This window comes from Microcaecilia unicolor, chromosome 10 (genome assembly GCF_901765095.1).
Source record: "Microcaecilia unicolor chromosome 10, aMicUni1.1, whole genome shotgun sequence".
NCBI lineage: Eukaryota > Metazoa > Chordata > Amphibia > Gymnophiona > Siphonopidae > Microcaecilia > Microcaecilia unicolor.
Window position 1 is genome coordinate 204,890,418 of NC_044040.1, and position 12,964 is coordinate 204,903,381.

The 12,964-nt window shown below is 41.6% G+C and overlaps 1 long non-coding RNA gene across 1 annotated transcript in view; it reads left to right on the top strand.

Moving 5' to 3' along the window:
- Nucleotides 1–12,964, top strand: part of LOC115479241 — an 82,820-nt gene that overhangs the window by 47,909 nt on the left and 21,947 nt on the right. The window contains exons 2-3 of the long non-coding RNA XR_003943635.1: nucleotides 2,051–2,222; nucleotides 6,068–6,146. This is a non-coding gene — a long non-coding RNA (uncharacterized LOC115479241). The remainder of the gene's footprint in view (nucleotides 1–2,050; nucleotides 2,223–6,067; nucleotides 6,147–12,964) is intronic.

A 12,964-nucleotide genomic window follows, 5' to 3' on the forward strand; every position in this document is an offset into this window, starting at 1 on the left:
CATCATTTTCATGAATTCTTTGTTAGTCTTCAAGCATAATAGGATGTAGATATTCAGGAAACATAACTGGTTTTAAATGGTGAGTCAACCACACCTTAGCAAAAAGAACCGATTTTAGTGGTACAGTTTAAATCAGGGCTTTTTTTGAGGGGGTACTTGGGGGTACTTAGTTCCGGCACCTTTTCCATTCCCTGCTAAAATTGACCCATGGTCCCCAAGTTTTAATGAAAGAGCTCAGGCTCTACACAACAATTCTGCCTTGTCATAGATTCTGTGACTGGTTGCAGGGGGCCTCAGTGATCACCCCACCCCTGAAGGGTGGCCTCGCATTTGAGTACCGGCACCTTTTCCATTGCCTGCTAAAATTGACCCATGGTCCCCAAGTTTTAATGGAAAAGTTCAGGCTCTATACGCAAATTCTGCCTTGTCATAGATTCTGTGACTGGTTGCAGGGGGTCTGGCTATTGTGGGTTGGGTCCCTCAGTGATCACCCCACCCCTGATGGGTGACCAGGCATTTGAGTACTGGCACCTTTTTTGCTAGAAAAACTGCACTGGTTTAAATTATTTATTTTCTAGATTTCTCTCAAATAACCTGAGCTGCTTAAACTAAGACTCCAAGACATGCAGATCTATGGTTTGTGCTTAATATTTTTGTGCCCTACCAAAATTATTGGGTTAAGCAATATGTTTTACATGCTGGAAAAGATCCCTCGTTCTGTATTTTAAAGTATTCGAAATACTTTCACGTTGGAAGTCTTTGCTTACTTGCCAGTAGATTCTAAAGAGAAAATGATAGGACAGAATTTCTAAGAAAGCAATTAAAATATTTGCACTTGCCCCTTGATAGGCATTTCGACAAGGTGGTTTTTAACTATCTTTTTTAGTCAAAAAAACATTTTTTTTTCAGTAAGAAGGATAAGCTTGGGATGCCCAGTCACCGTGGTAACTGCCAGACAAATTCGCCTGAAGTTTGAAGAGGTCAGGTAACAGGGTCAATAACTCCAGCCTCTTTCTGAGCTAGGCCTGGCAGGCCCTTGCCTGCAGTTGGAGTGTTAGACCAGGCCTAGCTCTGATATAAATTTTTTGAGTCAGTTCATGGCATGAACCCTCCAGGTGGCCTCTAAAATCGATTGTGACCTTTTGATCCTGTCTAACGGAGGCGTAGCATCTAACCTAAGAAAGGATTTAGCCAGGGATGACAGCTTTCTGCCAAGTGTTATTGGGGACAGTGCAAACAGTTTGAGAAGCAAAGACGTAGGTGTGAGTAGCAAAGGTTATTAAAACAAATTTAAAAGGTTTTAAATCTTTCTCAAGGTAATACTACAATGGAAGAAACAAGAATGATTTGGTATGGAACATCTTTTACTATGCTGCAGTTATATTAAGTGTTTCAAATGCTGTGTTTAGTGTAAACGTGTTTTAATTGTGTTCACACCTTCTTTTTTAATGTTACATGATTTGAATTTAATAGATGCTTAGTCCAGGAATAACATAAGTACATAAGTACATAAGTAGTGCCATACTGGGAAAGACCAAAGGTCCATCTAGCCCAGCATCCTGTCACCGACAGTGGCCAATCCAGGTCAAGGGCACCTGGCACGCTCCCCAAACGTAAAAACATTCCAGACAAGTTATACCTAAAAATGCGGAATTTTTCCAAGTCCATTTAATAGCGGTCTATGGACTTGTCCTTTAGGAATCTAACCCCTTTTTAAACTCCGTCAAGCTAACATGTATAGAATGTTTGTATGTTTGGGAAGCTCGCCAGGTGCCCTTGGCCTGGATTGGCCGCTGTCGTGGACAGGATGCTGGGCTCGATGGACCCTTGGTCTTTTCCCAGTGTGGCACTACTTATGTACTTATAATGGAACTGATGTATTACAAAAAACACCTCAGATTTAGAAGGTAAATCTTGTTCTAGGATGACTGTATGCAACTTTTGAAATTATAGTAAAAATAAATGTTGAGCTGTTTGGAAAGTTGGTAAAAAAAAAAAATATAAAAAAGAGTATATTTTAAGATGCTCTGAATTTTTTTTTACACGGCAGGAATGTGCCTGTTTTCCGAGACGAGCATCACATTTTCCTGGAGCTGATACAGCCACATTCCAGCACTAACAAAATCAGCAGCCACATCCTATCCTCAGGTTTTGTGGTTTTCCGTCAGAACCTTTAAAATTTGGAGACCCAGGAAGGATAATTTACAAACTCATTTCTGAAGGTAATACATGTACTCTTCAATTTTTAATGTACAAATTGTTTCCATATTATTATTTATTTCTGTTTCCACATCTTCATTATGTAAGGTTTACATTTCTTTATATACATCCCTATATTTGATTGTGAATAATCCATATCATTCTGTCTCCACTTACACACATAAAGTACGCATATATATGTATGCAGAATAACAATGTATATTATTGTATTTGCATTCATATTTTTATAATTCATATACATGTATATCTATTGCTTATATATATATATCAGTGTTCATATATATATGTTTTTATATTCTTCATGTCCAAACGATATACATTTATTCAAACATTTTTATGTATACTTTTTATGTAAATCTGTATGGTGGTTTTATCTATTTGTTTACATTTATATTTTCTAATTGATTGTTGTTATTATTTTAGACTCCTTAGGCAGGCCTGTGGCCGAAACACAGCACTGTGTCGAGGCATTGAATAAAGTGGTACCTTGTAGACTTGTATCCCGTTTCCCTGGAGTCATTGGTCCACTTCCCACTCCCTTTATACTGCTATATTTTCGTGGGAGTTAGCGTTCATCCACTTAGGTGGATCACCTCCTCCTTAATACAGTGCTTTGCCCACAACAAGGGGCTTTTAGAAACCTGCCCTCCCCATGACCTTTTTGTGTGTACTTTTCCTTGTTTTGGGGGAGGTGTTCCCGGGAGAGGCTTTGAGGCAAGGCTTGGAACTATGGGACTCATTCAGTAAATGGCAGCCAAAGTTAGGCAGTGTTAAGCTCTGCGTTAAGCTAATATTTTGTAAAAGGCCAGAAGCTGTTGTAAATCCTTGCACCCGACTGGTGGTACTTGGGCCTGCAAATCCAAGTATTCCATAACATTGCACGTAATTTATGGGAGGGTCCCTGACCTGCCCATGGCACAGATGGCTGTATCCAAAAATGTACTCATGATTCTATTGCATGACTTGTGCATTTAAGAGGTCATTTTGGAAACCCTTTTTCCTCATAAAGGGCCAGATTTCTAAGGCGCCTAAAACATCCACGCGGCAAACATTCCCGCCTAAGTGTATTCTCTAAGCGGAGCCTAGATATCCCTGAGCCTAAAACTATGCGCATCCATTTACACCAGTGAAAATGTGGATTAAATCCCTGCTTGTAGAATTACATGCGCTGGGCCATATTTTAGAACTACGCATGTCAGTTTTGGAACGTCCATAAAATGCGCATTTCCCTACCCATTTGAACTGTGCACATTAGAATTTAGGCACAGTTCATTACAGAATACGCTTAGCAAGTAGTGCGCGTAAATTCTAATTATTACCAATTAGTGCTCATTGTTGCTTGTTAAGTGCTGATCAATGCTGATTAGCTTGTTAATCCAATTAAGTTACGTGCATTGTTCTAGAATCCGCCTGGATTTTGGTGTGGGTCTCTAGGCGTGCTATATAGAACCAGGCATTAAATGCTGATTTATGTGCACAGAAAGCCTCTAATTAAATTGACATTAATTGGCTCATTACTTAATTAAATTGTGCGTGCCCAAATTTGCATGCACGCCATTTATAGAATTTGTGGGATAATGGCCAACATGATGAAAAATCCTTTTTTTTTAATGGTTCAATATTTTTATTGATGATTCAACACAGTAACATATTCTTACCATTCACTATTGGCAGTTGGATTAACAGCGCATACTTACGTGCCTAAGTCATTAACTACTATCATCAAAATTTTTCTTTTCTCCCCACCTCCCTGCCAACCTTATACCTTATCTTCAATCATTTTATATTCCAAAACTTGGGAATCATCTATAAATCCAAAACCCACTTACCAATCTAAAACCCCCCTTATTACCCCCTCCCTCCCACCCTCCCGCTCTCGCTGCCATCCCCTCTAAACATCCTATACTTATCCCCTCCCCTACTTTGTCCCCCACAGGATAACACAAACTGACTTTCACATGTTCAAAATTTGGCTCTTAGTGTGAGGCATGAGGGTGTCCCAGAATGGGCCCCAGCTGTCTTGCAGATGCTGTAACTCCCTTGGCGGGCGGTTACGGATTGCCATGCGTTCTATGCGCAGCAGCGTGATCATTTGAACTCGCCATTTCTGTGTAGAAGGAGCATGCCGTGTCAGCCCGTCCAGTAATATAGTTTTCTTTGCCATTTGAAAAATCCTTTTTAATCTGACTGTTATGGTCACTTTTACTAAAGAATGTTAAAGAGCTTGATATGGGAACTTGTACAACATTATGCGTTAGCTTCACACTGAGGGGGAATTGTATAAGCAGCTGTATAGATTTAAGCTTCAAGGGCCCGATAGTCAGACAAGGGGAGTTAGCCCGGCTAACTCCAGCGATTGGCGCTGAGCCCGCATATTAAATGCCAGGCTGTTTTCTGGTGATCGGCATTGACTATCCACTTTATATTTGGCCGGTTCAAACTTAACCTGCCAATATTCAGTGTTGGCTGGTTAAGTTTGAACCAGCCAAAGATAGGCTTGGTATTCACCTTGGCCAAATATGGCCACCAAACTTGCACTGATAATCGGCAGATAGTCGGTTATATCGCGCAACTATCCGTTAGCTGCTAACTGCACATTTTCAGCGGGTCATGGACGGCCATGTCCCGCTTCAAATTTGCAGATTGCTTAACTGGCCAGGTGCCAATCCTGGCTGGTTAAATGCTTTTAAATATCAAGGGGCAAGTACATTCATAGATGCTGGTGTTCTAGTCATTTACACATATACCGCCCAGAAATGCCAAGAGATCAGCCCGCAAATTCCTCAATCTGAACTTCCCCAGTTGTAAAGGACTTAAATATAAGCAGGCATACGCCACTACCTTCTCCTACAGAAGTACACAGATATGGAACGGGTTACCCCCAGCCCTAAAAACTATGGATAATCTAAGCAACTTTCGCAAATCTCTGAAGACACATCTCTTCAATAGAGCCTACAAAAAGACCCCTTAAAGACACAAATTCACCTCCTAAACTATCCTATCTAACAACATCTTCTCTAATTCCTCATCCATCTTCTGCGCACTTTTGATTGTATCTAATATCCTGTCATGACTTTGTCATAACAACACTCTGTAAGCCACATTGAGCCTGCAAATAAGTGGGACAATGCGGGGTACAAATGCAATAAATAAATAATAATAATATACGCACTGTTTAACATTAGCCTCCGGATTGTATAATATGGTGCCTGAAAATTCGCACGGATCAAATTTCTGCCTAAGCATATTCTATAAGTGGTTCCTAAATTTAGGTGCGGTATATAGAATACGTTTAGAACTATTTGCATCCATTTACACCAAGGAAAATGTGGCATAAATACTGGTGCGTAGATTTAGGCGCAGAAAGGCATAGTCTTTAACAGTGTTCATAAATTTTGGAACACCCATTCCCCGCCCCTAACCACGTCCCTTTTTGGCTGTGCACATTAGAATTTAGACACCCTGCGTTACAGAATATGCTTAGCGAGTTGTGCGTGTAAATTCTAATTATTGCTAATTATTTCTTGTTAAGTGCTGTTATCAATGCTGATTAGCTTATGAGCCAATTAAGTTATGTGCATTGTTCTAGAATATGTTTGGATTTCCGAGCGGAACACTAGGCACGACGTAGAGAATCCATTAGTAGGTGGATATCTGAATAGTGTACCTGTTGACAAATAGGCTCACTATTGAGCAACAGTCTACACTAGAAATAAAAAGATAAGTACACAAAACTAGTGAACTCCCCCCCCCCTCCCCCCCCACACAGACAACACAGGAAATTAAACAAAATGAGACATTTGGCTTGTCTACTCCTGATTCTTATTCATGTCCTTTATCTTTTTAGCATCCTAAAGGCTCAAAGAGAGTGTAGATATGAGCTACGCCGCCCTTCAAGGTCACCATTAGAGGAACGTAATTAAGTAGTAAGTATAATCAGAGCTATTGGTGGTTTGTTTGTTTTTTGTGTAGCATTTTCATTCCGTTCCATTCCTCTTAGTCCCAGAGCAGTGCAGTGAAGCTATATTTGTTGGTGATCGGTGAATAACTACACCCTACCAAGCCCTGTTCCCTCTAAGCTGAGTGGGTTGTCCTCCAACTCAACTGCTGTCAGTGCTTCAATGTTGCGTTTTCAATTGCTAGGGACCAGGGGCGTAGCTACGTGGGGCCACGGGGGCATGGGCCCCCACAGATTACGCCCTGGCCCCCTCTACATTTGACCCCTCCCCGCCCCGCCATTGCATCAGGTACCTTGTTTGCTGGCAGGGGTCCTCAAACCCCGCCAGCCGAACAGTCTTCTTCAGCGCCGGTCGACCAGCACACCTTCGTTGTGTGATCATCTGTTTCTGACGCTTTACGTCCTGCACCGTGCATGTAGCCCCGTGCAGGACGTAAGGCGTTAGAAACAGATGATCACACAATGAAGGCACCGGAGTCGACCGGCGGTGAAGAAGACTCTTCGGCTGGCGGGGATTGGGGACCCCCGCCAGCAAACAAGGTACCTGATGCGGCGGCGTGGCGGGTGGCGGGGCTTTGCAGTTGCAGTGTGTGTGTTTGTGTGTGTGTGGGGGGGGGGGGGGGGTTGGCGGCAGGGGAGGCGGCTAAACAGTGCCCCCGCACCTTGGTCTCTGGCCCCCCCTCCCGCCGAGGTCTGGCGACCAGAATTGAACACAATATTCGAGGTGCAGCGATACAAAGGCATTATAACATCCTCATTTTTGTTTTCCATTCCTTTCCTAATAATACCTAACATTCAATTTGTTTTCTTAGCCGCAGTAGCTCACTGAGCAGAATGTTTCAACATATCATCAACAACGACACCTAGATCCCTTTCTTGGTCCGTGACTCCTAATGTGGAACCTTGCATGACGTAGCTATAATTCGGGTTCCTCTTTCCCACATGCATCACTTTGCACTTGCTAACATTAAACGTCATCTGCCATTTAGATGCCCAGTCTCCCAGTCTCGAAAGGTCCTCTTGTAATTTTTCACAATCCTCCCGCGATTTAACCGACTTTGAATAACTTTGTGTCATCAGCAAATTTAATTATCTCAGTAGTTACTCCCATCTCTACCCTTCTCCATTGAGAATACTGACCATTTAACCCTACTCTCTGTTTTCTATCTTTTAACCAGTTTTTAATCCACAATAGAACACTACCTCCTATTCCATGACTCTCCAATTTCCTCTGTAGTCTTTCATGAGGTACTTTGTCAAACGCCTTCTGAAAATCCAGATACACATTATCAACCGGCTCACCTTTATCCACATGTTTGTTCACCCCTTCAAAGAAATGTAGTAGATTGGTGAGGCAAGATTTCCCTTCACTAAATCCATGTTGACTTTGTCTCATTAATCCATGCTATTGAATATGCTCTGTAATTTTGTTCTTAATAATAGTCTCTACCATTTTGCCCGGCACCGACGTCTATAATTTCCCGGATCTCCTCTGGAACCTTTTTAAAAAATTGGCGTTACATTGGCCACCCTCCAATCTTCTGGTACCATGCTCGATTTTAAGGATAAATTACATATTACTAACAATAGCTCCGCAAGCTCATTTTTCAGTTCTATCAGTACTCTGGGATGAATACCATCTGGTCCAGGAGATTTGCTACTCTTCAGTTTGTAGAACTTCCCCATTACATCCTCCAGGCTTACAGAGAATTCGTTAAGTTTCTCCGATTCGTCAGCTTCGAATATCATTTCTGGCACCGGTATCCCACCCAAATCTTCCTCGGTGAAGACCAAAGCAAAGAATTCATTTAATCTCTCCGCTACGGCTTTGTCTTCCCTGATCGCCCCTTTTACTCCTCGGTCATCTAGCGGTCCAATTGATTATTTTGCTGGCTTCCTGCTTTTAATATACCTAAAAAAAATTTTACTAAGTGTTTTTGCCTCCAACACAATCTTTTTTTCGAAGTCCCTCTTAGCCTTCCTTATCAGCGCTTTGCATTTAACTTGACATTCCTTATGCTGTTTCTTATTATTTTCAGTTGGTTCCTTCTTCCATTTTCTGAAGGATTTTCTTTTAGCTCTAACAGCTTCCTTCACTTCACTTTTTAACCACGCCGGCTGTCGTTTGTCTCCTTTTTTAATACGCGGAATATATTTGGCCTGGGCTTCCAGGATGGTGTTTTTGAACAGCATCCACGCCTGATGTAAATTTTTGACCCTCGCAGCCGCTCCTCTGTTTTTTTTCACCGTTCTTCTCATTTTATCATAGTCTCCTTTTTTAAAGTTAAATGCTAATGTATTTGATTTCCTATGTATACTTACTTCAAAGCTAATATCAAATCCGATCATATTATGATCACTGTTATCGAGAGGCCCCAGCACTGTTACTTCCCGCACCAGATCATGTGCTCCACTAAGGACTAGGTCTAGAATTTTTCCTTCTCTTGTCGGCTCCTGTACCAGCTGCTCCATAAAGCTGTCCTTGATTTCATCAAGGAATTTTACCTCCCTAGCATGCCACGATGTTACATTTACCCAGTCAATATCAGGGTAATTGAAATCACCCATTATTATTGTGTTGCCCAGTTTGTTTGCGTCCCTAATTTCCTTTAACATTTCTGCATCCGTCTGTTCATCCTGGCCTGGCGGACAATAGTACACTCCTATCACTATCCTTTCCCCCTTTACACATGGAATTTCAATCCACAGTGATTCCAAGAAGTGTTTTGTTTCCTGCAGAATTTTCAATCGATTTGATTCAAGGCTCTCGTTAATATACAATGCTACCCCTCCACCAATTCGATCCACCCTATCACTACGATATAATTTGTACCCCGGTATGACAGTGTCCCACTGGTTATCCTCCTTCCACCAGGTCTCAGAGATGCCTATTATATCTAATTTTTCATTTAGTGCAATATATTCTAACTCTCCCATCTTATTTCTTAGGCTCCTGGCATTCGCATATAAACATTTCAAACTATGTTTGTTGTTCCTATTTACATCATGCTTAGTACTTGACAGTATTAATTTGCAATCTTTTGTCTGATTTTTTATTTTTATTTAAGGGCACCTGATCTACTATGGTCTCTTTTGCAACCTCACTATCAGGAAACCCTATCTTCCCTGTTTTAGTGATATCTTTGAAAGATACCTTATCCCGAACCATGCACTTTTGAGTGACTGTTGGCCTTCCCCCCATTTCTAGTTTAAAAGCTGCTCTATCTCCTTTACTGGCCATTACTGCAAAAAATAGAAAAAAGCTATTTTTATGGCCGCAGTAAAACAGCATAAGAACATAAGAATAGCTCCATCTAGCCCAGTATCCTGTTTCCAACAGTGGCCAATCCAGGTCACAAGTACCTGGCAGAAACCCAGTTAGTAGCAACATTCCAAGTATAACCCCAAAGAGCAGCAACATTCCATTTGGAATCTCAAATAGTAGCAACATTCCATGTAGAACCTCAAAGAGTAGCAGCATTCCATTCAGAATCTCAAATAGTAGCAACATTCCATGTAGAACCCCAATTAGCAGCAACATTGAAATGCTACCAATCTCAGGGCAAGCAGTGGCTTCCCCCATGTCCATCTCAATAGCAGATTATGGACTTTTCCTCTAGGAACTTGATAAAACTGCTGTTACCACATCCTCCAGCAACAAATTCCAGAGCTTAACTATTCTTTTTATGAAAAAATATTTCCTCCTATTTGTTTTAAAAGTATTTCCATGTAACTTCATTGAGTGCCCCCTGATCTATGTACTTTTTGAAAGAGCGAAAAATCGATTCGCTTCTACCCGTTCTACACCATTCTGGATTTTATAGACCTCAATCATATCCCCCCTCAGCCTTATTTATTTATTATTACATTTGTACCCCGCGCTTTCCCACTCAAAGCAGGTTCAATGCAGCTTACATAATAATAAGGATTACAGAGTATTGATAGAGACAATGTAAGATATTTATAGCAGAATAATAAAAAGAGATAGGTGGGTAGAGATGGGTAAGGGTGAAGGGAGTAGGTGAGCATTGGAGGGGGGGGTAGAGAGGATGGGACAGGGGATAAGCGTAGGGAGATTTGGTGGGAGATATAGTTTGGGTCATTGTCACCTGGATATGTGTTGGGTAGATGGGTCTGTTACAAGAAATTATTTATTTTGGGGAAAATAGCTCGAGAGCACTCGCTACTGTTTATAATTTAAGAGCAGATGCTGTATTTATAAGTTTTAGGATATTAATTTCTCCACCAATCACCAAAGGTGATAATTGCAATAAATTAAATAGATTAAGTATATATAAAAGATACCATATACTCAGAACACAAAGAGACCGTATTTTTAGCTTCAAAAAGATTGATTTAATATACAATTGCACACGAGAGGTAGGTTTTAAGAGATCTTTACAGATAATCTGTGCTTAAGTAAGGTAAAGTAGCAGGTCTAGATCAAAAGTTATAACTTTCAAAGCAGTCTGTTGCAAAAGCATTTTGTGGTCCATTGAAGAGCCATGAGGCAGGTGAACTGCAGATCAGGAGCAAGGCATCTGGATTGGTGCTGAAGAGAGAATCTCCTGGAGGGAGAGTCTTGAAGAGAGAAGAGAGAGAGCTTCTGCAGTGAGTGGATCTGAGTTGCTTGCAGTTGAAGAGAATCTGACTCTTGGGAAACAGCTTGTCCTTTTATACCTTGCAAGCTGCAGGAGGATATGCCATGTGGATCTTTGTCCTGGTTTCCTGGTTTTCCACACGACCCTTGGGCATTTGCAAAGCATTTTGGTATCTTGGTCTCATGTCTGCACACGACCCCTGAGTCTTGGTCTCATGTCTTATGACATCACCAGACTTGCTGTCTGGATTTTGCTGGCAAATGGTCTTTTGATGTACAGGGCTTCCTGCTCAGTCTCTGGAGCAGATACACATTACAAGTCCTTCCTTTCTGCACATGTCTGAAAGCTGATGGGAGGGGCAGGTATACCTTTGACAAGCAAATGTCCTGTTTATGGTTTTCCTCTGAGTTCTTTGTTTTCAATGGGGTATTCAGGTGCCCACCTTAGTCAAGCCCCTGTTAGGTGGGAGGGCAGAGGAAGCTCTTTTGTCTTTGTTAAGTGTTTGTAATTGACTATCCCTGCTCTCAGAAGTTCCCAGAAAAAAGGATGAGGAGTGAGGGGCTTGAAATGAAACTATTCTCTCTGCTGCAGTGTCAAATATATAAAAGCTGCACAAATATATTGGTGTATATATAATCCAGCAAAATATCATGCTACATATTTAATTCTGATGATTGGCTTATACCATAACAGGTCATAGGATTAAATTGGGTTATATGTGTAGGCTTGCTTGAACAGATGGGTTTTTAGTGATTTCCGGAAGGGTAGATAGTCACTGATTGATCGGATGGGTCTGGGGAGGGCATTCCAGAGCTGGCTGTTTAAGAAAGAGAAGTTGGATCCATAGTAGGTTTTGTACTTGAGTCCTTTGCAATTGGGGTAATGTAGGTTGAGATAAGTTCGCGGAGTTTTAGACCTGTTTCTGGAGGGAAGGTTAATCAGATTGAGCACGTAGCCCGGAGATTCACCGTGGATAATCCCGTGGATTAATGTGTGGGAAAGACCTTCGTAAGGGTGTCCTAAGGCCACTTTTTACCACAGCTTAGTACACAGACCCCTTAGTGCAAGCTTTGTGATGCTGACATGGCGTTTGCTTGCTGAAGAGAAATAACTTCAAGTCTAATATATTTTCTGTTGCTGGTTTGTCTCACTAAAGTGAACTCGCTCGTCTTTTTACATTGCAGCTGTCTTTTTAGCAGCTTTTGCAGCATAATGTTGGCTAAATCTCGAACCTAATGCTGAGAAATCTGTAAAGTTAGTAGCCATTGACTGTCAACAAAGGACATTTTTTTGCCAAGTTGGCATTACTCATCAGATCCCATGACAGTTCTGTTTGAAAAGCATGCTGGCATTAGAAAAAGGAGATTTATCAGCTCAGCAGTGGAAGAGCTTAAGTTGCAGGAGAACAATACGAAAAAGGCAGTTCTCTGTGGTATCTGCGACAGTTCATGGTTCCCAAAAGAGGCTGAACAAGACTTTTGCATACACAGGTACAGTGCAGACAGCTGCACAACTGGCTGATAGCAGCATAGGATTTACAGAATATAATTTAAAAAAAAAAAAAAAAAAAAAACAACCTATATACTTCAGAAACAGTCTTAAATGCCAAAAATATGAGGACTTATTAAAGTGTATATAGATTGATTTTCAAAGGACTAGAAACCTTACTTAGGGTACCTTTAACAAAGCGTCGGTAAGCCCAACGCGGTCTTACCGCACGCTATCACGCAACTACTGCCAGCCCAACATGGCCGCCGGCAGTAGTTCCAGCTCGAGAATGCCCCATTTACAGCATGCTGGGAAATATATATTTTTTAATAGCATGGTGCTAACCCGGCGGTAATCGGTCATCATCGCGTTCTGCCTGGTTACCGCCAGATTACCGTGGGAGCCCTTACTACCACCTCAATGGGTGGTGGTGAGTGCTCTGTCCCTGCATGGCCATGTGGTAAGAGTACTCTTATGGCATGGCCATTTTTTATGGGGCCTTTTACCCACTGTGGTAAAAAGGGTCCCGGTACGTAGGAAAAATGGCCTCCGCTGCTATCGCAGGGCCTTTTTCACCGAATTAGTAAAAGGATCCCTTTATGAGTCAGGTGTCCGTGCCTTCAAATTTGGCGGGAAAATTTAAAAAACGCCGTTAATGTAAGAACTGGAATGCTCAGTAAGGATTCAAAATGGAATC